Raw genomic sequence first — 24,423 nt, forward strand, 5'->3', positions numbered from 1 at the left:
AAAGAAAGAAAGAAAGAAAGAAAGAAAGAAAGAAAGAAAGAAAGAGAGGAAAGAAAGAAAAAGAAAGAGAAAGAAAGAAAGAAAGAGGAAGAAAGAAGAAAAAAGAAAAAAGAAAGAGGAAAGAAAAAGGAAAGCAGGAAGGAAGGGAGGAAGGAAGAAGAAAGAAGAAAGAATTATATTCTTCCACATTCATGAGCATCCTTAGCCTTGGGAGTGTTGTCAGTGTGGTGGAAAAAGATAGTTGCTTCTCAGTTGCTGCAATGTTAGATATCCTTGTGGCCATTGTCTGTGCCATTGTTCCTTTACGCTGGATGGAAAAGTGCATATGGAGTCGCTGACTAGACAGGACTGTCCTATGTGATGCGATGCCATGATTGGCCTTCTTTTACAGTACAGCTTTTCATTCCAGGAGAGCCCATTGTGCTGGCTGTTTTGGATGCAACTTGGCATGAACACAGAAAGTCCATACAGCCACCCACAACTTGATCTACTAGTTGTGAACGGAAACTTTTGAACACGTTCCACTAGCTGTACAATGGTACCATTTATTGCTTTATTCTCAGGGGAAAACGTTTGCTCTGTGAATAATACCAGGGACTTCTGTAAGCCTCTTCATTTTCAGGGAGCTTTATGGGTGTCAGCAAATTCACACAACACCCTGGAAAGGTAGCAGACATTATTACACATTCCTTACACAGAGAGAGAAACCAGATCACAGCAATAGATTTTCCCAAGGCCAAATAGACAATAAGTGGCAGAGACTCCCTTCTACAGAGGCTCATACTCTTCTGCTACAAAAGACAACTTCCAAATTATAGAAAGACAATGCAGGATCCTCTTCTTAATTGTTAGTGTTGCCAGATCAGTGGAAGCAATAAGGCAAGGTAGGCATCAATAAAAAACCATGGTGAAAATTTTGGGATCTCTCACCTGTCATATTGTTGAAGAAATGTATGGTCTATAATCACAGGATCACAGGAGGAAAAGAGTATCTATAAAACCCCCAGGAGAAAACACAACTTCAGATACTTTAGGATAGTTTTGTTGATTTCAATATCTACTTAGTATATTGAGATAAATTTTTCTTAATCAGTCCCATGAACACATTAAATAAAACTAGAGTGTGCTGTACTTTGAATTCCAAAAAGATATGTACATAGGATCAGAGAGAAAACACAGGAGTGAAAGCAGCAGGGTTTTTTTTGTCCCCCAATTCACAATACAGACCAGGCAAAGGGCCTGATTTGAGATGTATATGGGGTGCATTTACTGTACCTCCTCTTTCTATACAATCAGTGTAAAGAACACAGCCTGTGGTAAGAATTTGGAGGCCTTATCTTTTCTTTTCTTCTTTTTTTATTTTTAATATATATTATATATATATATCTTTCACCAGTGCAACATTCCCATGACTGATATCCTAAGTGTCCTTCCTCCCCACCCCACACCGACCTGTACTCTAGACAGGCTTTCTACTTCCCTCATTCAGTCACATTTCGTTATGATAGTTCTCAGTGTAATTATTTCTGTGACTGCACTAAACGATCCCTATGGTGAGCTTCATGTCAGGAGTTGGACCCTGACAGCAGTTTGTGTATGTGTGTGTGTGTGTGTGTGTGTGTGTGTGTGTGTGTGTGTGTGTGTGTGGGCACATGTGCGCCTGACACTCACTTGATCACTGCCATTGCAAAGAATCCACAAAGCATTGCCAGGAGTAAGCCCTGAGCACTGCTAGGGACAGTGCTTTGGGACCTTTTGGTCCCCAATTTTTAAAAAATGGACATCACAAAAGATATGTCCAAATGTTAACCCCCAGCCTATCTGATTATTACCTTATTTGGCAAACTGATATTTCCAGGCATAATTAAGTTAAAAATCTTAAACTGAGATAATCCTGAAGTTAAGTATGCCTAATTTCAAAGACAGATGTACTGAGAGAGAGAGAGAGAGAGAGAGAGAGAGAGAGAGAGAGAGAGAGAGAGAGAGAGAGAGAGAGAGGAGAGAGAGAGAGAGAGAGAGAGATGAGGCACAAACATTCAAAAAAGCTAAGTGGGACAAATGGTACAAACACTGTCTCAGAGATTCCAGAGGAATTAATTCTGCCAATGGATTTAAAAAAGCTTAAAAGTTTTTATATGCCATGCCAAACCTATTCACTTAAGTGTTTTTCAGGGTATAAAAGGGCTGAAAAAGTTTTTATATATAAGTGACATCAGGAAACAGAGAAGTAGGTTATTTTCAATTGTCCCACTAAGAAGGGACATCTTAAAGGGAAGAAAAATAAAAAAACTAACAGAATGAATTCAATTCTAGTTACAAAAACAATACCAGGTCTTCTCCAGACTATGCACTGAGAAGCAGAGTGGAGTAAAGTGATATAATTTTTATATTTATGTAATTTGTCCTACAGAATGTAACTATTCAAATATTTATAATAGGAAAAAACTCCCTTAATATATAGATGATAAAAATTTGGGTTTTTTTTTTAACCTCCTCTAGCCATATTCACTTTCTTTTTATTCTTTAAAAACAGGAATGAAAGGGGCCACTGGGATGGTAAAAGCTGAAGTTGGGGACACTGAGAAAATGGTGGAGGGAAGCAGACACTGCTAGAAAATGTGATGTCTGAATATTTTATGCATGAGACCCTATTACTACAGTCTTGTAAATCATGATGACTCTTATATAATCTAAAAATAAATTAAATTAAAAAAACTGTAATGGAATGAGGTTGGGGAGGGTCAGGGAAATAATTTAAGGAATGCTTCACATGTAGAGGCCCATTGTTCTATCCTATCCCTATCACTGCAGAGTCCCCAAGAACTACATAGGGGGTTCTGCCAAATTATTAATTAATCAAAAATTAAAATTAGAATAGGGACCTAGTCTATATGGTGGATTATTATCTATTAGGGTTTTATTGGCCTAATTTAGTGTGGTGAAAGAATGTTGGCTGAGAGTTCCAAGATGTAAGTTTTGTTTCTGACAAACATTGAATTAGAAACAAAACTCTCACGATATATATATATATATATATGAGGTGAAGATACATTTTTGGTTAGAAAACAGGTTTTCAAGGGGCCAGAGAGATAGTTCAGCGGTAGGGCATTTGCTTTGCATGCAGCCGATTCAGGATGGACATTGGTTCAAATCTCAGCATCTCATATGGTCCCCCATGCCTGCCAGGAGTAATTTCTGAGCTCAGAGTCAGGAGTAACCCCTGAATACTGCCAGGTGTGACTCAAAAAACAAAAACAAAAAAAAATAAAAAGAAAGAAAATAGGTTTTCAAGCTTTTTGTGGAGAATCAGAGAACAAATATATTAATATATTAATTATTTATATTTATTTATATAATTAATATATTAAGTTTTGGTTGTCATAAACTCCCTGCTACAAGTGTACAAGTGGTCGATAAGTGAGCATGGCCAATCTAGTACCATTCTATTGCTGAAGCACAAATAACCAAGCTCTTTTGTGCTTAACAAGAGTGATCAAGAATGATCTCTAGGGGGCCGGAGAGATAGCATGGAGGTAAGGCATTTGCCTTTCATGCAGGAGGTCATCGGTTCGAATCCCGGCACCCCATATGGTCCCCCGTGCCTGCCAGGAGCAATTTCTGAGCCTGGAGCCAGGAATAACCCCTGAGCACTGCCGGGTGTGACCCAGAAAAAACCACACACACACAAAAAAGAATGATCTCTAGTATTTTTATCCCCACAGTTACAAAGTTGTTCATGATTGAGTTTTAGTCATACAATGTACAACATCCTTCAGCAGTATATATTTCCCAGCACCGATGTCCCCAGTATATCTTCTGCCCTCCCTACTGCCCTGCCTCTATAGCGGACGTCTTTCTTCTCTCCTGCTCTCCCATCTTCCCTCCCTTTTCTTTTTCTTCCTTTTTTCCTTTTAGATACTGTGTTTTGGAATATTGTTACTGAAGGACATTGAGCATATCACTTTATCTCCTTTCAACACCTCTTAGGAAAATGATCTCTAGTTTTGTGGATGAGAGGTCTGAGTGGGTTTGGCAGGTTCCACTTAGGATTTCACAAGGTTGACAGGTGTTGACTGGATTAGTTCCTCTCAGCAACTTCTGGAGAACTCGTCTCTTAAGGCAAATTAAGGTTGTAAGATGATTCTATTGCCTTTGGCTATAGGAGTAGAGTCCGAAATTCCTTTTTTTTTTTTCCATTTCTGACCATGCCTAGATCTCAAAGGCTGCTATTGTGTCTTTTTATAATAAGAATGGCTGTTGTCTTCCAAACCAGTTGAAGCACCCTAACTTTCTTTTCTATAACCAGAGAAATATTTGCTTTTAAAATCAGCTATAATTCAGTAATATGCATCAAGGTAATTTCTCTTTTAAATAATCTAAATTTATCTGATTAATAATTTTAATGACACCTGCTTCTAAATCTCTTTACCATATATGCTACATATTCACAGTAAAAACTCACTCTAGTCACAGGTTTTGCCCGCTCTTGGGAGAAGAGCTATTACAAGAATATGTCATTGTTATCATCTTAGAATTTTCTGTGTTAAGAACATATGGGCAGTGAAGAAAATGTTCATGTTTAACGAATATTTTTTTCTCTCTCAACCACTAAAAATATATAAAAACTATTTAAACTTATGAGACCACAGAAATAGGAAGAAGAATAAACTAATCCTAGGCTACTGTGTTTGACTGAGCCTTGGGCTATAAGATGGAGTAAACAGTCCTTTAAAGAACCCAACAGAGTAATTATTAGAGCAGTCCACACAGTAGACTTTCACTCAAAGGGTAAAACAATGAACAAATATTGGGTTCCGGAAAAGACCAAAAGATAAAACATACCCCAAACATCCTGTCCACTGTTAGGGAACAAACAAACATCGATGCCTCTCCTGTTTAATATAGAGCAAGCATATCCCAGGGAAACATAAGTGGCCCACAGCTTGACTCTGCACCTATGACAATACCCTTCAGCTCCAAGGAAAGCACCATAATTACAAGGGAACATAGAACAGTAAGGGTGAACCTAGCATAATTAATCTGATAACTAGACTCAAAAGTCAAGCAAACCTCTCAATTGTCTCTCCCTGAGATACAGGCTTGAGATCAAGATTTGCATTTACTTCATGAAACTTGGAAGGTCTGGCTGGACAACAGTCCATAGTCCAGAAGAATTTCCCAGTGAGTAAAATGGATAAGATGAAAAAAGCTTGTATCACACTCACACTCAAGCACATGGTACACAGAAAGAATATGTCATTGATCAGAGTGATCTTTCATCCAATAACAGAGATCCACCTCCTATATTTTACTTGTTTTTAAAAAATATTTGAAATATTCCTAATTTAAGGGACCATGATTAACAAAGTTGTTCATAACTAAGATACCCACCACCAGTTGTGATCTTCCCTATACCAATGTTACCAGGTACCCACCCTCCTATCCTTCAGTCTGCATCCTTGGAAGAGACATTTTAAAGTTTAGTGAGTGTTGTTGGCTCTGTGGTTTAGACATATACCTATACTTCACTAATATAGAAGGGACCCTTGGCTCTTGGACCTGTTACCTCCGATTCATTTCTTCTTTCTTCCCATCCTCGATTTTTTTTCCTTTTCTATTCTTTTTTCTATAATCTAGGTGATCCCATCGGATATTCCATTGTCCTGTTGTTTTATATAACACATATAAGTGGGATTATTTACTGGTAAGTATTCTTCTGGCAGCTACAAAATCAAAATCCTTACATTTTCTAACAGGAAACAGGAGTAGCCTGGCTATAATGGGAAGATTCATGTTACTTACTGAGGCCATATCAGAAAGATGGAATTGTGTTCTGGAAAACCTGAGAGATAATGTTCTGGTCTGTAAACTAATTCTATTTTCACACAGAATGTCAGGATGAGAGAAGGTCCTATGCTTCTCTCCTGTATGAAAAAAAAATTAAGCCTCAGGCACATTAATTTCCTAGGGTCACAGTAGTCAGTGAGAATGAAGGCCATCTATTTATCTACTGAGATTCCAAATTAAAAAAACAAAGCAAAACCTGTAGTACCCACAGTTTTCTTTTGTTTCTTTTTTTTTTTTTAACAACTATGTCTACAACAGATTTTCTCTTAATTTACTCTAAACTCGTGACTTTGCTCAAGTTAACATTTTCTTCTAAATTGTATGAGATCCTGGCTCCTCTCCCTGTCACATTTTACTTTGTAATTCAGAACATTGGAGAAGGTGCTCCCTAGCTGGATTTGCATGGGCCTTTTTATATTGCTGCTATTTTAGACACACATCTAAGTTGTTGATAAGGAACTCTCCAGTCAAGCCTCAGGAGACAGCTGTGGACATGGCCGCTAAGGTCACAGCAATTCTTGTATCAGTATCCAAGGACAACAGAAAGAGACTTCCAAAAGATTTCTTATATTAATATTCCTATTTATTTATGGCCATTTTTCTCTAATACCGAGTTTGAACTATCCTCTGTCACCTGAGTAATATTTCATATCTCTGAAAGAGCATGTTACTCAATGAGCCTCCTTCAGGGGGAAGACCCTTTTTCTTCTTCACCTCCTCCTCAGTATCACAGGGACCCCTCTTATTTCTGCCTCATTCCAAACTTAAGCCCATTCTTCAAGCTTTTTGTGCAGCAACTTGGCAGAATATAGTCTATATGTTAAGTGCTGGGCTCCCAACAGGGAATTTACTGGACTTCAAATATCTCTTCTCTCTTATAAAGCTCAAGAGTCCACAGTGAGGGGCCGGTGAGGTGGCGCTAGAGGTAAGGTGTCTGCCTTGCAAGCACTAGCCATGGAAGGACCGCGGTTCAACCCCCCGGCGTTCCATATGGTCCCCCCAAGCCAGGGGCAATTTCTGAGTGCTTAGCCAGGAGTAACCCCTGAGCATCAAACGGGTGTGGCCCAAAAAACCAAAAAAAATATAAAGAGTCTACAGTGACCTTTACTGGTATATGCTCAATTGTTGCCCACATTTCTCTGCTGCAGCAGAATGTACACCCATAGCATGACAGGCAGGTCCCATCCTTGTCTTTCACTGTTGTCTGCATTTACTCTATCTTCCACAATGAAGCAAAGTGATTATTTTTTTAATTTTTATAATAATAATTTTTATTTTGACATGATATGATATTTACATATCTTTCACAGTAATATTTTGGGTACATATTGACATTGAATCAGGGGAATTCCCATCACCAAAGTTGTCCTCCCTCCATCTCCATTCCTAGCATGCATCCATATCCTCCTCCCTTACCCCTTGGGCTGCTAGTATAAGTGGTTCTCTCTGTGTCTAGCTTGTTGTAGATTGGGTATTGATTTTGTTGTCATTGGCTTTGGATTTGGTGTTTAAGTCCTATCATTTTTTATTACTGCTTAGTGATCATACAAGTGTTTGGTCTTGGTACCCTCCATTATTTTCTTTTTAATTTGTGAGGCAGAACATGATGGTTCAAGTTATGTGGTTCTGTTTGAAGGGAAAAAATGGGGCAAAAATCAAACAAGCAAAATGGGCAGAGTCCTTCTAGAGGCTATAAATATAAAGTTGAGAGAATAAAGGGAAAAAGGAAGAGAAACACAACAATACAAAAAGAAAAATCAAACAAAAAGTCCAAAAAGAACCACAGCAATAAAGACAACCACCACACACAATAACCACAGCCCTAAAATAAAAACAAAACAAAGCACAAAAAAAAAAGAAAAAAAAATAATAACAAAACCGTGCTCACTTCGGCAGCACATATACTAAAATTGGAACTATACAGAAAAGATTAGCATGGCCCCTGTGCAAGGATGACATGCAAATTCATGAAGCATTCCATATTAAAAAATATAACAAAACCAAAAAACATTATTTTGTGCTGCTTCTTTTTTTTCCTGCATAGGCACAGTAAATATTGGGATATTGGGGAGATTAGAAAGGGAATTCCCTTGGCCTAAGAGACAGGGTTTCTCTGTCCTTGAAGTATACTGTCATGTGTATAACTACAGACTCCATACATGTTCATTTACTCTCCCCTAGGTCCTTTTGTGGTGTATGGGAACCTTTTGCTCTGTCATGGATGATAAAATCAGACCTCCATATCTAGAGATATTGGTATCTGCAAAGGTCAAAGGATGGAGCCTAGGAAGGAGTCTTTCTTTCTTTATGGTTCTAGAAGTTCTGTTCCATCACTGTTGTTTTAATCAGTCTTCTGTAGTTTATGGTCTTAAACTTTGCACTGATCCTAGGACAAAGCCTAGGATAGAGTCTTTCTAATTATGTTTCCGGAAGACCTTCTCAGCTGAAGCAAAGTGATTCTTACAGCACTTGGCTGCCTCACTTCATTTCTTTTCTTTTTACTGTTAACATTTCAACTGAGTTCTGTCTTGCTATGTTGCTATATTATAGCCATATCTGAGATAATACATATATGTCTATATTGCTGAATAGTTCACAAGTGAAATGGTTTGCACCCCAATCTCCACAGAAAATTTCTAAATTTACTGGTTTGGATACAGTTTATTTCTAATATGGTTCTCCTGCACCTCTCATCAGTTTTGACATTTGACATTAGTAAAGCCTTAAGTAGCAATGTAAAGTCCTCCATTTAGAAGCCCAACTGAGGCCTGTATATAACTTCAAGAATCCCCAGCCAGGAGTGGAGCAAAGCATGCTTGACTTATATGTGTATGTTTGGGTTTAGGAGTTGGGGTTGATAGAATTATGTGGAAGTAAAGACTCCCTTATATCTTTGGCTAATCCAAAGGGAAAAAAAATCACTCAAAATTCTTTCCTTTTTTAAGGAAACTAACAGAAAGATTTTCAATTGATCCCCTAGACTAGATTGCTCTTACACTGAAGAATGTTATGAGCCACTCTGGGAAACACTATGTTTGAGAAACTTGCAGGAATTTCCCTTGAATTTGATTTTGTGTGTGAGTGTGTGTGTGTGTGTGTGTGTGTGTGTGTGTGTGTGTGTGTGTGTGTGTGTGTGTGGATACTCCTGCCTCTCAGCTCAGGAATTATTCCTAGCAGGCCCTGAATAACCATAATGGATGCCAGATACAGAATCTAGGTCGGTCACATACAAGCAAGTGCAGACTTGTCTGATATATTATCACTCTGGCCCTAAATTTGATTATTTTTTAAAGAGGCCTTAGGCAGTAGTACTGGATGCTAGGAAGGGGTAGAAGCCACTTCCAGCAAATGTTCAGCTTTTTCAGTGGTCCTGAGGAGTCAGTAAACAGGCAGGATGTGGTGAGGTTAGGGGGAGTGTCAACAGGGTTACACCAGAAAAGTTTAGAGGGGCCATACAATTGGGACTGAACATACATCCTCGACATCCCAGGCATGTATTCTTCCTCTTTGAGCCTTATTAATGACTCCTGAATAAGTCATTTTGAAGCTCTTGTGAGATATAACATTATATTGGGATGTGAGCTGACAGGAGACTTCAACCATCAGAGTATTAGAAACAAAGTCAGTAGTGATTTTTTTTTTTAAGATAAGGCTTTTAGCCCTAAGTGGAAAATTAATATATTTGCAGAATGAGTCCCTAAGAGTGTTTGAACAGAGTATTAGGAAGGGGTATCAAGGTAGAAACTGTCTGCATGTTAGAAAGCATATACCCCAAGAGAGCCTTCTAGACCAAAGAAAACAAGCCCGCTTCTAAAAGTCCAACCGAGCCCAAGAAATGATTGGATCATCATTCGGATGGTGCATTCCCTATTGCTCAGAGGAAGCAGAGGAGAGATGCACCTTAGGAAATTCAGGAGCTGTTCTGAGCACTTTCCATGCATCTACTCCTCCCACCTCCTCATCTTGCAAGATGTAATTAACCCAGAGCTAGTAAAGCCTTGCTTTTGCTGATATCCAGTCTCTGAGTCCATTATTTCTAGACAAGTACCGTATTTATTCGAGTATAACGCGCAGAATTTTCTACCAAAAAGAGAAATCAAAGTTTGGTTGCGCGTTCTAAACGAGGGCTCGGCTGGGGTGGCAGTGGCGGCCGGTCCAATATGGGTGCAGGCGAATTGTGAGTTCGCCCTGTGTCTTTTCCGTCTTGCCTCAAGAAACCTGGCCTCTCTCTCGTGACATCCTAGGTTCAAACATCATGGGAAGACATACCAAAAGAAATGATCATCAAGAGTTTTTTTTGAAGACAGGCATTAGCAATCAAATGGACGGCACAGAAGACCACCTGCTGTGGAGTCAGAACGCGAAGAAACTGGAAAACAGATGTTCCTGCCAACTGGGACTCTGATGAAAAATCAACTCGAGAAGAATGGCAACAACTTTTTAGTGTATCTGATGATGAATCTGACTTGGAAGCATTTTAAATAAATATTGTTTCCAGTCATTTTATTTCGGTATTGTGTTTATACCAGTTTATGTTGTCAATAAATAATTTTTATCATGGCCGCACGTGTTCAACAACTTTTTTTTGTCAATTACAATGCTTGGTGTGAAAAAAATTTTATACCGATTTTTAATCGAAAATTAGGAATGCGCGTTATACTCGAATAAATACGGTAAGTTATTTCTCAGAGTCCAGCAGAAATAACATAAATGAGGAAAGAACACTTGTAAGTCATTTCCTCAATGCTGAAGTAGTAAAATTGTCTCCCAGATAGTCAACTCTGTATGGTTCAGTCTACCTCAAACCCAAAAAGCACCACCACATAGGGCCATCACATCAACATACTGGGGCTGGTTCTTGAGAGTCACTGTACTGGGACTAAGATTGTGTTAACTAGGACTGACCTGAAAGAAAGGGAGGGGAAAGAGGCTATTAATAGCTCCCTTTCATGGCAACAGAATTCCGTGAAAAGGGAGCAAAAAAGGCCTAGTCATTTTTAATGCCCCCAAGCTTACTATGCTTTCAGAACATGTATTTGATTTGAGTTTTAATTATTTTAGAAGGAGACAAAGTAAGTTTGGTAAATCAGAAGCCTTAAAATTGTGAGAATCTTTCTTACTCTCTAAAATGAGTCAAAACCTTTTAGCCTACATTTTACATAAAGAAAAACAAATGTTTCAATAAAGTGTCCCAAATTCTTAGAAGAATCTGAGATAAGCAGCTCCTGCCAGCAATTTCAGTGTCCCTGGCCCAATTTAGCACTTTGGGCCTTGGCAGCCGTCCCACCGACAGGACAGAGGACTCTTTGGGAAGACAGAGTCAATTTGAAAGGAGAGTGTTATTTATAAATTATCTCCAGATGGTCCAGTTCCTGCAATTCTTAAGTTGCTCAGATTTTCAGAGTGGAAATTTTAATCATAGACCATTTGAGGTTGATTCTATCTAAATTGGGGATGATTTTGAGAATCCAAATAAATGACTAAGAGAAGGCAAAAAAAAGTCTCTCCTAAATCCTCACAGGAGACTCTTTTATTTGCAGGGGGTGGGGTTACTGGGGGGGGCAGTTAATCACCATTCACATTCTGCACTTACAATTCACAAAGCCTTTTTCTCAGATTCTCCCAGAGGCTACCACCATTTGCACCTGGGAGAGACTGCTGGAAACTGCCTCCAAGGAGGAAACGGTAAGTGAACAGTTCACTTACTGTTGGACAACTACATCCTGATTTATCCATGATCTTCAACCACTGGTTGGGTGCCAATGCACAGGTTGAAGAATGCTGCTTTATCAGGCCCACTTTAGAATTATAGTTCCAGTTGTTGCCTCTCCTTAAGCACTGTCTGAATAGCTCATATGCAGCTCCCACTATGGGACAGTGAGATCTGTGTCTGACTACTGTAAGTCATTTCCATTTCTTCTCACTCCTTTCCTCCTTCTATCCTTCGATTGTTCTTTCCATTATTTCTTCCATTTATCCAATAATTGTTTATTAAGTAAAGCATAGGTGTTAGGTGCTGGTCAGAGTCAAACACACTTCCTTCAGAGCAATGAAGAAAATGATCTTTCCCTAATCACAGAATCCTACAGAATACAGTTCATAGCACTTGGGAGTTCACATTGCACAAAGGAAAACCCTCTTATAATCTACACCTCTCCCAACAATGAATGCAAGATTAGGGAGGGACGATCTGCCCTAGGTTACAAAAACAAAGTTGATGGAGGACACACTCTCTGGGGCTTCCAAAACACTATCCACAGCCTTCTTTTTGGGTATTTGGTTTGGTCACAGAAGGAAGGAGAGACAAAAATGGCCATATGCTACCAGACATGTTCACTATAACACAGGTGAAAGTATGGTTTTGGATAATGTATAATTCCTAGATTAAAGTAGATATTTAAAATTATAGAATAATTGATCCATAGACTCAGTCTAGGCCTTCATTCATTAATTTGTATGTAAGAAAATCCAAAAATGACATAAGTTAATGGGGGAAAACAAATGACAGAACTAATATATCACAGGAATCTAAATTTAGAAAGTCATTTGCTACCAATTACTTGCTTATAAAACTAATTTAAAACAATATCTCTAAGAAAAGTAATAGTCATAACTAGTAATCAAACTAGAAATGATGATTGCCCCTTAAAGATATTTTCTAAAACAGAAATGCATTACATAAAACACAGCGTTTAAATAAGTCTGTTTAAAAATAAAAATATGCAGTTAATATGCATTAATTTTTGATGCAATGCGTAAGACTCTCTCAACCTGTGTTACCTGACTGATGCTAACAGTATTAGTCCCTGCAAGCAGAGGAACTTCTTTGGGTGGAATTTGTGACTATTTTGTATCATTTCATAATAAAATAAATTAAAAGAAAAAAAATAAAATAAAACAATACAGTGAACACTGAAAAAAAGATTGAATCCCTGTATTTGAGACCAGAAGATAGTACAACAGGTAGGGTACTTGCCTTGTATATGGCTGGCCCAGGTTCAATCCTTAGAATATGGTACCCAAGGCCTGCCAGGAGTGATCTCTGATCACAGAGCCAGGAGTAAACCCTGAGTCCTACCACAAATGAAATTCCTATATTACCATCTAGCAAGGTAATACTGTTGATTTACTATTAAAATATAATTTAAGCAAAATGTATGTACTTTGTTTTTGCTTTGTTGGGACACACCCAGGTTGCTCAGGGATGGCTGCTGGCTCTTCCCTTAGGAATTATTCTTGGTGGGCTAAAGGGACCATATGGGACACTGGGGTTCAAACCTAGGTGGTCCATGTGCAAGGCAAATGCCCTACCCACTGTACTATATTGCTCTGGTCCCTATATATGTACTTTTAATCAAAATGTTAAAAAAATACAAAAAATAAAAGTAATCACCGATATCAGCAAACCTCTAGTAACCTTTCTAATGTATTAATTTCACTATCACTTTTTCTACACAAGAATTTTTATACTATTTTACAATTCATAACTTTAATTACACTACCTTATAGCTTTTTTCCTATTGCTATTTTACTAGTAAAAATTCTTTTTTTTGGGCCCGGAGAGATAGCACAGCGGTGTTTGCCTTGCAAGCAGCTGATCCAGGACCAAAAGTGGTTGGTTCGAATCCTGGTGTCCCATATGGTCCCCAGTGCCTGCCAGGAGCTATTTCTGAGCAGACAGCCAGGAGTAACCCCTGAGCAACGCCGGGTGTGGCCCCAAAACCAAAAAAAAATTTCTTTTTTTAACTTTATTTATTGGTTGATTGATTGGTTTTTGGGCCATACCCAGAGGCGCTCAGGGGTTACACCTGGCTCTGCACTCAGAAATTGCTCCTGGATGGCTGGAGACCATATGGAATGCCAGAAATTGAACCGGGGTCCCTCCCAGGTCTGCTGATACAAGGCAAATGCCCTACCATTGTGCTATCTCTCCTGTCCTAGTAAACATTCGTTTTCTTTTGTTTTATCAGTGATAGAGATAAAACATAGGGCTTAATATATGCTAGGCCAGCCCTCATTTTTTCCTTGAGTAATTATAAACTTGTTAAACACCACATTACATAAGAATCTGACACAGTTGATACTAATACTAATCAGGCTAGTATACCAACTCTTTCCCTGTAGTTTGAATTTTACTTTATTAATTTATTTTAAATAAATTTTATTTAATTAAAAACATGATTTACAAAGTTATTGACAAAGAGACAAAGTTATTGATAGTTGAGTTTTAAGCATATAATATTTCCCATTTAAGTACTGATTAGATCCAACCCTGCTTAGCATCAAAGATCAGACAACATAGGGACCTTTTAGTGCAGTATTGTCATCAACAGGCATAGAATATTTCAATACCAACAGTGTTGACTCCCATTGTCAGTATTCTCATATTCCATCATGTTGGTAGAATCATGCTAACCAGCACCAATCATAGAAAAGATCAATGTTTTGCTTTGATAAAATATTTGATAAAATAAAACATTGCTTTGCTATGATAAAATTTATGATAAACTCTATGACTGAACAGGTTATATAATGATTCCCAATATATTAGGCCCTAGTCCTGGAACCCATAAATGTTAGTACATTTAGAAGAAGGATGCTTGCTGGGCCAGCGCGATAGCACAGCAGTAGGGTGCTGTGCTATAAAGTAAGGTTTGCCTTGCACGTGGCTGATCCAGAATGAACCTCAGTTTGATCCAGGCCTCCCATATGGTCCCCCAAGCCAGGAGCGATTTCTGAGTGCATATCCTGGAGTAAACCCTGAGCATCATCTGGTATGGCCCAAAAAACAAAAAAAAGAAAAAGAAAAAAAAAAGAAAAAAGAAAAAAGAAAAAGAAGGATGCTCGCAAATATGACTAAGTAAAGGATAGTGAGATTAGCAGATTATCCCAGATCATATTGTTAGGATTACAAATCTATCACATATGCACTTATGAGAGAGAAAGAGAGAGGAACATTTTGCAGAGTAGAAAATATATGAAAATGATGCAAAGATAAATCTGATGTTAAAGTGATGTAACCACAGCTAAGGAATGCCAGTAGCCATTAATAAGTAGCAAAAATAAGTATCATATTCTCCCTTAGAACCTTCAGAGAGCACAACGTTATAAATAGCATAATCTTAGCTCTGTGATATTGATTTTAGGTTTATGACTTCTTAAATGTGACAGACTACATTTTCATTGAATTAAGTTACCAATTTAATGTCAAGGCAGCTAATACAATTATTATGGCTAAACCAAATCTTTCTTAAAACAATCTTCCTCAGGTTTGTACAATTGTAACAAGTCAGCCCCTGAAGAGGTTGACTGATGGAGGGATGGAGGATGAGGTCTTTCCCTTCCAGCTCGGAGCACGCATCTGCCACCCTGTCTAGCCGACGGTTCTGAGGTGAAACGGCGGGTAAACAGCTCGCAGACAATCAGCTTGTTGAAATATTTGCTTTATTCGGTGGACAAGACTGAAGTCCAAAGACTCAGCTTCAGTTCCAGCCAAAAAGCCCTGGCCTTCCACAGACTCTTGTTTTTATCCACCAGAATCAGGTACCACCCAATGGTGGGATCAGATACCAACCAATGGTGGAAGCAGAATCAGGTACTACCCTAGGGTGGGGGCAGAATGCCAGGTCACACCCTAGGGTAGGGCACAATCACCAATCAGTTTAGGGTGAGTAACATAGTAATCCCCTAAAATATTTACATACACACATACAATAAGACATAAAAATTATGGAATAGAATGGAAGTATCTTCTTGGAAAGAAATTTTTATTCTTTTAGTATGGGAGTCAGGAGGTCTATTACCCACAGGCTAAGCATAGTCCTGGATGCTGTTCAGAATCTCTCATGCTTCCATAGTGTGTTCCACGCCCCCAAAGCACCACAGTCAGAAGTGTGCAAGTGCTGCAACCGAAATATATGTGACTTTGATTTTGGAGAGATTGTACAATGACTAGGGCACTTGTCTTTCACAGTAATCCAGGTTAGATCCCTGGCATTCCAGATGGTCTTTCGTGTCAGGAGTAATTCCTGATCATGCTGCCAGGAATAAGCCCTAAATATCACTGGGTGTGGCCCAAAAATCAAATTAAAAAAAGAAAAGAAAAAATGAGTAACTCCCAGCAAACACAGCAACTACAGATGTATGAGCACTAACCCAGGGTGTTCATCCCACCCCCACAGACACATGTAAACTCCAGAGCAACTACTGATGAGCACTATAACCAGTCTGTGAGAATAGTCTCACTCATCTATGGGTTTTAAAAAAAAATTAATGGCATTATTTTAATAAGGCCAGAGACATTAGAGTTTAAGGGCTGGAAGGACCGGCTCACAATATAAAGCTTACCACAAAGAGTGGTGAATGCTGTAAGGGAAATAACTACACTAACAACTAGCATAACAATGTTAATGAGTGAGAGAAGTAGAATGCCTGTCTCAAATACAGGCAGGGGTGGGAGAGGAGGGTGAGAGGCATTGGTGGTGGGAAGGTTGCACAGGTAAAGGGGGGTGTTCTTTTTATGACTGAAACTCAACTACAATCATGCTTGTAATTATGGTGCTTAAATAAAGATTTTATTTAAAAAATAACAGTCTGTGTACAAACACAACTAAATCAGTTCAAGCTCAAGCAAGCCCATGTGCAGGCATCACAACATGCCACTGCTGTGAGCCTCAAGGCCAAGTATACAAACACATCACAACCAAACCTGTAGATCCTAGTCAAAGGAAGAGTAAGAGCAAAAAAGAAAGAAAGAATAAAAAAGGAAAAAAACTATGAACAAGTTCTTCCTTTTTTTCTGGAGACATTGGTCATCAGTAGGTAATGTTAGGACTGTGGTGGCTTTGTGAGATTATGAGACTTACAGAAAATTGAATATACACTAAAAGTCATGGATGGGAGAGCAGGAAGGAGGAAAACACTTGAGCCTTTGAGAACTTTATCAATTGCTTTGATGAACAAGCATTAGGACTTCCTGTTATGAGACTTTTATGTAAGATAGTTATCTTCGATGAGATTAACATGATTTTAAAGCTATTTTTAGTAGGGTTACTTTCTGCTGAAAGCAACATACCACATGCATGCTTCAAGTAGACAATACTGTAATTCTGAAATTGGGAAATGATGGTCCTGTGAACAGCTGCCTGGTTTCATAAGTAAAGTTTTATGGGAACACAGACCACTGCCTGTGGTTGCTTGCACTACAATTGCCAAATTGAGTCATAGTGATAGAGACTGAATAGACCAATATTGAGCCATCTGGCTCTGCAAGAAGTCCTTAACTTTGTCACTCTAGAATACTACTGTTCTTTTATTATTAAAAATTTATTTTTAGTTTCCTTCCAAATTATCTTTTTAGTCAAGTTTCTTAACCTGTCACCTGGCCATATAAAACTATTATTATACATAGAGAAAAAGCTAATAAGCAAATAAATATTTCAGGCCATGAAAACAATGAACAATCACCCCCAGATTATCTGGGCTCTCAGCAGCTAAAGGTTGCAGCTATGCGCAAGCTTGCATTTTCCACATTTAACCAAATGCAGGTGATTACAAAAGCTAATTCAAAATTTTAGCTGAATCTAGAAGGATCCTGTCCTCATCCTCCCAACAAGTTTGTGTGTGTGTGTGTGTGTGTTTTACATTTAAATCTGCCAAACTAAACTTCCTCCTAGGCTACAAATTGTTGGTGGAAGTTACATCACAAGGAATGTTATTACAGCTGAGCAAAAAGGAAACCTGGGTGAGTCCCCTGTAGGCAAGCCTGAAGCAGCTCACTTTTAGACCCATCCCTTGCTTGAGATTCTCAATATGATTCTGATTCTCAATATGTAAAGTAGGACCCAAAATTTGTCATGAAAAAGGTATATTAACTGGTATTTTGACTCTAAACCATATTTGCTTCCTCTCAAGAGGTGAAAAATATTATCCTTAAAGCTCTCTGGATAAAGCTAAACCCTAAAGGTGCCTTCCTTCAAATGATGCTCATAACAAGCAGCCCTAACAGTACAGCTCTGCTTATGTACAGGCAGGCTGAGGAGGGAATCATTGACCAAATGACCTTCTGAACTTGGCGGGAAAGTCAGTGCTGCAAAGACCCCAGCCAAACAACTTGGCTTGCTTCCTTCAAAGTTGCTCAGGATTCACCCTCTTCTTGCAGAAAGAGCGAGATATTTGCATCTCCACTTTTTCCAGGAGCTCCCAGATTGAGGAGTCTGCCATCCTGGAATGTGTCCAGAGTAAACAAACCCTGAAGGCAGTGCTCCATAAATGCTACAGTTCTGGTGCCATCTCACACACACACACACACACACACACACACACACACACACACACACACACACACAGCCAAAAGCAGCACAAAAATCACCCACCAAAACCTCAAGTAAAATGACCAGAAAACCACTGAGTGAAGCATGCCAAAGTCAGAAAAGAGACCAAAAATTTTAACTTCATGAAATTCAAAAAAAAGCATAAAAGTATCTTTGGAAAGCTCCCATCTGGAATAAGCTGCCTATTCCACGGTTCCCCTCTTTCCAAAACATCAGAAAGGAGCCTTCCACTTCCTTTCTCAAAAAATGCTGGACGATAGCTAGGGTTTTCCATCTCAACAATACAAAATAATTATTTCCCTCCCATTTTTGTCTTCACTAAGCAGATAGTAAAATTCATGGCTGAAAAAAGTCACTCAGTTTATTGAAGAGCTTCAATCCCTCTAATAATTAATAATGATAATTCCTAAATAACCAAAGCAAATAAAATTTGGTGTAAGAAGTATAGAAAAGTGTAGTAAAAACTTAAATACAATTTCTTTTTTATTTTTAATTTTTTTCTTTTTTGCTTTTTTTTTGAACCACACCCAGTGACACTCAGGGGTTACTCCTGGCTATGGGCTCAGAAATCGCTCCTGGCTTGGGGGACCATCTGGGACACCGGGAGATCAAACCGTAGTCTGTCCTAGGTTAGCGTATGCAAGGCAAATGCCCTAACGCTTGCACCACCACTCCAGCCCCTTGAATACAATTTTTTTATATAACTATAAGGGGTTTTGATACATGCTATACTACTTTACTTATTTTTTGCTCAGACTTATTCTATTTTCAAATTTTATTTAATGCAAGTTTTTTTTATACTAATTCAAGCAGCAGTTATCAAGTGGGTAAGGATTTAGGTTGTTATCTCACTTTAATTTTTATACAAAGCCCTGTAAAATAAGCAAGGAGAATGCATCTACAGTCATTACAGATTCTTTACAATGGCCAAGATATAGAAACAGCCAGATTAAGTGTCCACTAATGGATGAATGACAGCCGTGACTGGGCAGAACTTACCTTGAGACCATTAAGGAAAACCCTACCTAGGCTATAGCCCAGGTCTCTTACAAAAATCAAGATTTCTTAGTACAGAGGCCCAATTCTGACAACAGAGACTGAGCAGAACCTTTGGAACCATAATTTCCTAGTCTTCGGCTTAGGGAATGAGCAAAAACATGGAGCACATGATACAGAAAACTGAACACACCAACAATGTTGGAACAGAACCTCTAGAACCTTAAAGACTCTATCCTAGGCCTTGTCCTAGGACCTGCGCAAATACCAAGATTGCTTGCTACAATGGCCTGATTTTCTCATCCACACCGAGAGGAAAGGTTCCTGACACCACAAAAAACAAACAAACAAAAAAACAAACAAACTGGGATATGGCAATGAGAAGGTATGGAGCCAGAGGTTGTTCCCATGACAATATGCTTCAAGAGTGGAGAAACCCTGAATCTCTTAGGCCAAGGGAATTTCCTTCCTTCCCCAATACTTACTGTGCCTATACAAAAAAAAAAAAAAAAGGTGGGGTAACACCAAACCCTGCCACTTCAGCACTTTTTCTGGTTTTGTTTTTTGTTTTTTTTATATTATTTTTCTTCTTCCACTTTTTTTTTTCTTTTTCACTCTTGTGGTATTATTCGGTGATTTTTTTTTTTAGTAGTTGATACCAAATTTTTTCTTCTCTTTTTCTTAACCGTTTTTTTTTTTTATCTCCAACAGAATAGCATAACTTGAATCATTCAGTCTTATAAATTGAGGGGGGAAAAGGATGATACCAGGACCGTCATATGAACATGTAGTATAAATAAAAAATGACCAAACTGGAATACCAAACAGAACAGATACCCAACCTACAACAAGCTGTAAAGTGGAGACCAGTAACACTAGTATTCTGGGGGGGGGGGGGTAAAGGAGGGAGATATGGGAGACATGCTGGGAACAGGAGTGGAGGGAGGACGACATTGGTGGTGGGAATGCCCTTCATTCATAGTCACTATGTACCGTAAATAATTCTGTGTAATGAACTTCAGTCACAATAAAAATTCAAAGAAAGAGTTTATATATGTGTACATATACATATATGTAATTAATACATATGCAGTATTCAGATAAATGCATAATTTGATAACTTTGGAGGTGAAGGAATATAAAATAACTTTTACTGCTGGTAGTAGGAAATATCTGGCCCACATGAGGTCAGCAAAATCAGGTGGTCGGCCCTGGCACATCAGAGGACAGATATGCATAGGTCAGTTGCCATAGACCATCTGGAAAATGATGATAGAAATACACAAATGGCTCTTGGGAGAAAAATGATATAGCCTTATACCACTAGGCTATATATTGCTTGCAATATATGCGACCCTTTGTTGATCAGAACATTGTGATGTAGAGCTTTTGTGCACATACATGCATATACCCATAAACAAGGAAATAATACAAGTTATATATTTATTATATATGAATATGAATATATGTCATATATATGAATACAATATATATGAATGAGGGTTCAGAGAGATATACAGTGACTAGGACACTTGCCTAAGATACAGATAATTAGGGTTCAGTTTTCATCCCAATACTGAATTATGTCCTCTGAGCACTATCAGAAATGACCGCAAACACAGAGTCAGGGATAAGCGAAAGAAAGAAAGAAAGAAAGAGAAGAAAAAAGAGAAAGAAGGAGGGAAGGAAGGAAGGAAGGAAGGAAGGAAGGAAGGAAGGAAGGAAGGAAGGAAGGAAGGAAGGAAGGAAGGAAGGAAGGAAGGAAAGAAAGAAAGAAAGACAGACAAACAGACAGACAGAAGAAAGAAAGAAAGAAAGAAAGAAAGAAAGAAAGAAGAAAGAAAGAAAAAGAAAGAAAGAAAGAAAGAAAGAAAAAAGAAAGAAAGAAAGAAGAAAGAAGAAAGAAAGAAAAGGAAGGAAGGAATAAAAGAAAGGAAGGAAGGAATAAAAGAAAGGAAAGAAAGAAGGAAAGAAAAAGAGAAAGAAGGAAAGAAAAAGAGAAAAAGAAAGAAAGAAAGAAAGAAAGAAAGAAAGAAAGAAAGAAGAAAGAAGAAAAAGAAGAAAAAGAAGAAGAAAGAAAGGAAGGAAGGAAGGAAGGAAGGAAGGAAGGAAGGAAGGAAGGAAGGAAGGAAGGAAGGAAGGAAGGAAGGAAGGAAGGAAGGAAGGAAGGAAGGAAGGAAGAAAAGATAGAAGGAGTCAGGTCTAGAAAGGGAAGGGAGGAAGGAAAAGGAAGGAAGAAGAAGAAGGGGAGGAGAAGGTAAAAGGGGGGAAAGGAGGGGAAGGAAGGAAAGGAAAAGGAAGGGAAGAAGGAAGTACATTTATTTTTAACAAATAAAACAAATTAATTATACTGCACACCTGAAATGTGATAGAACAATATATAGAAATGGGGCTGAAGCGATAGCACAGGTAGCACACCAAAAATAATAAAATGGTTAGTGTCAATTTTAATTTTTAAATGAGCATGTACTATGTCCTATTTATCTAATAACAATAGAAAGATTAGCAACTTCTTAAAATTACATTTGTGCTTAAGATATTTATAATCATTATTAAAACATTCTGTGATTTAAATATCTGAGAAGGCAGAAACTTAAATAATTAGAACATTATGTAATATCTCAGAACTAAAATAAAAACTAGTGAATTAAATGAGAAGAGTCTGTCTTAGCAAGAAAATGAAGGTTTTTGTTAGTTTTTGTTTGTTTCTTGGGCCACACTCAGTGACGCTCAGGGGTTACTCCTGGCTATGGGCTCAGAAATCGCTCCTGGCTTGGAGGACCATCTGGGACGCTGGGGTATCAAATCAAGGTCTGTCCTAGATCAGCCATGTGCAAGGCAAACGTCCTACTACTGCGCCACTGCTTCGCCCAGAAAAAGAAGGTTTTATTGTCAGATAGATGTATTTAACTAGTCAATGCATTAGGAAAATAACCTGGCCACTTGAGTCTAACTTTCTTATATGTAAAGATATAATATCTTCCAAGTAGGCTTACTGTGATAATTAGAGATAATTTTGCAAAATATCCTAAAATAGTGCTGCCACAATAAGTGCTAGTCATTCATATTTTGAAATATTATCTTCTAGGATGGCCCTAGGCATCATATAATTGATTTTTATATGCAATTAAATTTTTAATATATATTGTTCTTTTTTTTTTTCTTTTTTTTCTGGATTTTTAGCCACATCCAGTGGCGCTCAGTGCTTACTCCTGGCTATGCACTCAGAAATTACTCCTGGCAGGCTCGGAGACAATATGGAATGCTGGGAATCAAACCTGGGTCCATCCTGGGTCAGCCATGTGCAAGGCAAACACACTACCTTGTGCTATCGCTTCAGTCTCATTTCTATATATTGTTCTTTTTTTTAAATATCTTTATTCAAATATCTTGATTACAAATATGATTGTGATTAGGTTTCAGTTATGTAAAGAACACCCCCCTTCACCAGTGCAACATTCCCACCACCAATGTCCCAAATCTCCCTCCATCCCATCACACCCCCACCTGTACTCTAGACAGGCTTTCCAGTTCCCTCATTCATTCACGTGGTTATGGTAGTTCACAGTGTAGTTATTTCTATAACTGCACTCACCACTCTTTGTGAGTGAGCTGGAAGTTCCAGCCCTCCTCTCATTGTCTCTGAGAATTGTTGCAAAAATGACTTTTATTTTTCTTAAAACCCATAGATGAGTGAGACTATTCTGTGTCAATCTCTGTCCCTCTGACTTATTTCACTCAGCATGATAGATTCCATGTACATCCATGTATAGGAAAATTTCATGACTTTATCTCTCCTGATGGCTGCATAATATTCCATTGTGTATATGTACCACAGTTTCTTTAGCCATTCATCTGTTGAAGGGTATCTTGGTTGTTTCTAGAGTCTGGCTATTGTGAATAGTGCTGCAATAAATATAGGTGTGAGGAAGGGACTTTTGTATTGTATTCTTATGTTCCTAGGGTATATCCCTAGGAGTGGAATAGCTGGGTTGAATGGAAGCTCAATTTCCAATTTTTGGAAGAATCTCCATATAGCTTTCAATAGAGGTTGAACTAGATGGCATTCCCACCAGCAGTGGATGAGTTCCTTTCTCTCCACATCCCTGCCAGAACTGATTGTTCTCATTCTTTGTGATGTGTGCCAATCTCTGTGGTGTGAGATGGTATCTCATCATTGTTTTGATTTGCATCTCCCTGATGATTAGTGGTGAGGAGCATTTTTTTTATGTACCTATTGGCCATTTGTATTTATTTCTTTTTTCTCAAAGTATCTGTTCATTTCTTCTCCCCATTTTTTGATGGTATTAGATGTTTGGTTTTTTTTTTTTTCTTGTAAAGTTCTGTCAGTGCCCTGTATTATTTTGGAGATTAGCCCCTTATCTGATGGGTATTGGATGAACAATTTCTCCCACATGGTGGGTGGCTCTTGCATTCTGGGCACTATTTCTTTTGAGGTGCAGAAGCTTCTGAGCTTGATGTATTCCCATCTGTTTATCTCTGTTTGCACTTGTTTGGAAAATGTAGTTTCCTCCCTGAAGATGCCCTTCATCTCAATGTCATGGAGTGTTGTACCTACGTGTTGTTCTATATACCTTATGGTATCAGGTCTGATATCAAGGTCTTTAATCCATTTGGATTTTACCTTTGTACATGATGTTAACTGGGGGTCTATGTTCGCTTTTTTGCAAGTGGCTAACCAGTTCTGCCAGCACCATTTCTTGAAGAAGTTTTCCCTGCTCCACTTAGGATGTCTTCTTCCTTTCTCAAAAATTAAGAGCTTGTATGTCTGGGGAACATTCTCTGAGAACTCAAGCCTATTCCACTGATCTGAGGGTCTGTCTTTATTCCAATACCATACTGTTTTGATAACTATTGCTTTGTAGTATAGGAGAAGTTGGGGAAAGTAATGCCTCCCATATTCTTTTCCCCCTAGGAGTGCTTTAGCTATTCTAGGGTGTTTATTGTTCCAGATGAACTTCATAAGTATTTGATCCACTTCTTTGAAGAATGTCATGGGTATCTTTGCAGTGGTCCTCAAACTATGGCCCGTGGGCCACATATTGTATTTGTATCTATTTTGTTTCTTCATTGCAAAATAAGATATATGCAGTGTGCACAAGAATTCCTTCATAAGTTTTGTTTTTACTATAGTCAGACCCTCTAATGGTCTGAAGGACAGTGAACTGGACCCCTGTATAAAAAGTTTGAGGACCCCTGCTTTAGAGGGATTGCATTAAATCTGTAT

The 24,423-nt window shown here is 38.4% G+C and overlaps 2 non-coding genes across 2 annotated transcripts; one reads left to right on the plus strand and one right to left on the minus strand.

Moving 5' to 3' along the window:
* Positions 1 to 1,200: 1,200 nt before the first annotated feature.
* Positions 1,201 to 1,333, minus strand: LOC126002542 (small nucleolar RNA SNORA51). Its single transcript, XR_007493231.1, has one exon. It is a non-coding gene; the product is annotated as a small nucleolar RNA SNORA51 (small nucleolar RNA).
* A 6,394-nt stretch (positions 1,334 to 7,727) lies between these two features.
* On the plus strand, positions 7,728 to 7,834 carry LOC126003216 (U6 spliceosomal RNA). The gene has a single exon (XR_007493750.1). It is a non-coding gene; the product is annotated as a U6 spliceosomal RNA (small nuclear RNA).
* The last annotated feature ends 16,589 nt before the right edge of the window (positions 7,835 to 24,423 follow it).

Source organism: Suncus etruscus, chromosome 2 (genome assembly GCF_024139225.1).
Source record: "Suncus etruscus isolate mSunEtr1 chromosome 2, mSunEtr1.pri.cur, whole genome shotgun sequence".
NCBI classification, from domain to species: Eukaryota; Metazoa; Chordata; class Mammalia; order Eulipotyphla; family Soricidae; genus Suncus; species Suncus etruscus.